This window comes from Aegilops tauschii, chromosome 1, assembly GCF_002575655.3.
Source record: "Aegilops tauschii subsp. strangulata cultivar AL8/78 chromosome 1, Aet v6.0, whole genome shotgun sequence".
NCBI classification, from domain to species: Eukaryota; Viridiplantae; Streptophyta; class Magnoliopsida; order Poales; family Poaceae; genus Aegilops; species Aegilops tauschii.
In genome coordinates this window covers 458,788,650-458,790,700 of record NC_053035.3, presented here as the reverse complement: position 1 = coordinate 458,790,700, position 2,051 = coordinate 458,788,650, and the positions used below count along the sequence as shown (strand labels likewise).

Genomic DNA, 2,051 nt, shown 5'->3' with positions numbered 1-2,051 from the left:
TCACTCACATTGATATGTATTTATGGGCATACCCATATCCCATTGATATGCCTAGTTGATGTGAGACTATCTTCTCCTCTTTGTCTTCTCCACAACCACCATTCTATTACACATATAGTGCTATGTCCATGGCTCACGCTCATGTATTGCGTGAAGATTGAAAAAGTTTGAGAACATCAAAGTATGAAACAATTGCTCGGCTTGTCATCGGGGTTGTGCATGATTAATTACTTTGTGTGATGAAGATAGAGCATAGCCAGACTATATGATTTTGTAGGGATAACTTTCTTTGGACATGTTATTTTGAGAAGACATGATTGCTTTGTTAGTATGCTTGAAGTATTATTATTTTCATGTCAATATTAAACTTTTGTCTTGAATCTTTCGGATCTGAACATTCATGCCACAATAAAGGAAATTACATTGAGAAATATGCTAGGTAGCATTCCACATCAAAAATTCTGTTTTTATCATTTACCTACTCGAGGACGAGCAGGAATTAAGCTTGGGGACACTACTGGAATCAGCTTCGGCAAATTCCTTTGCCGTCAGACGGCGGACGGCAAACTGTCCATCTGAACACGTGCCAGCAAAGGCCTACTTTGCCGTCCGCTTTACAGAAACGGACGGCAAAGGATTGCGCCATCCGCCATCCAAGGCCAGCAGACGGCAAAGAGAACGGATGGCAGTGGTGTGGGGTGAGAGCCGTTAGGGGGTTAACGGCGCTCTTTTGCCGTCCGCTGAGAGACGGCAAAGAGCTTAGCTAGGCCAGCACTGGGAAGCTGCCATGTGGCCAGCTATGCCGTCTGCCCGCAGACGGCATAGATGGCCCTCTTTGTCGTCTGCTAGCAGATGGCAAAATGATCCAATAGGCAGCCAGTGTTACCAGGTTGCACAGGTAGCTGCCACGTGTCCTCTTTGCCGTCCGCTAGCAGACGGCAAAGCTCTTTGCCGTCTGCTAGCGGACGGCAAAGAGGCTATATATCCCCTGTTTTTATTTAAATCCATTTAATTAGACATGGTTTCAAACACAGATATACATGCATACATATCCAACATATCCAACAGCATATAACAACATGTCCAACAACATATAACAACATGTCCAACAACATATTTCATCAAATCCAACATATATATCCAACAACATAGTTCAACAAAGTCCAACATATCCATATATACAGAACCAGAAACAAGTTTCCAACAACATATCCATATAGACATACATATCCAAACAAGTTTTCGTAAACAACAAGGAAGCACCAGAAGAATAGTACACTCCATGAATCCAAGCTTCCTCATGTAAAGCAAATCTGCAAATTGGGAAAGATGAAAGTTAGAAGAAGAAGAAGACTAGTTAGAAGAAGAAGAAGAAGAAGATTTTTTTCTTCTCTTTCTTTTTCTCCTCTCCGCTTCTTTATCTTCTTCTTCTTCTTCTAACTAAGGTAGGTAAAAATGCCATTTTATTGCTAAGCTAGGTAAAAATGCTAAGTGTAGGTCATTTTAGAGCTAAGCTAGGTAAATAGGTCATTTTGGAGCTTAGTAAGGTTATTATGTCATTTTCGAGGAAAATAAGCTAAGTCTATAGCATTTTGGAGGTAACAAAGATTATCATGCCATTTCTGACCTAAGTATGCTAAGTATGTCATAAATGAACTGAATAAGCTAAGTATAGCTCATTTTTTATCTAACTTAGGTAATTATGCCATTTAGGAGGAAAATAAGCTAAGTATCCATTTGTAAAGCAAAACACTAGAGAAAACTTACCCTCATCACAACAAATGTGATGAAGATCGCACTAAGGTAACAGTTGGTCCAATGGCATAATGATACCAAGCCTCATTATCAATGGCATATTTTCTAATCTTCTTAAGCTTCAGGCGCATTGCATCCATCTTCAAGCGCATTGCATTCATCTTCATCTTGTGATCATCGATGACATCGGCAACATACAACTCTAATGTCATCTTATCTTCTTCAATTCTTTTAATTTTTTCTTTCAAATACTTCAACTAAATTTAACTTCTCGACAAGAGGGTCGGTTTCAAATT

The 2,051-nt window shown here is 39.5% G+C and overlaps 1 non-coding gene across 1 annotated transcript; it reads left to right on the top strand.

The window, feature by feature from the left end:
* Positions 1-917: 917 nt before the first annotated feature.
* LOC120973062 (small nucleolar RNA SNORA17) lies at positions 918-1,031 on the top strand. Its single transcript, XR_005767185.1, has one exon. It is a non-coding gene; the product is annotated as a small nucleolar RNA SNORA17 (small nucleolar RNA).
* The last annotated feature ends 1,020 nt before the right edge of the window (positions 1,032-2,051 follow it).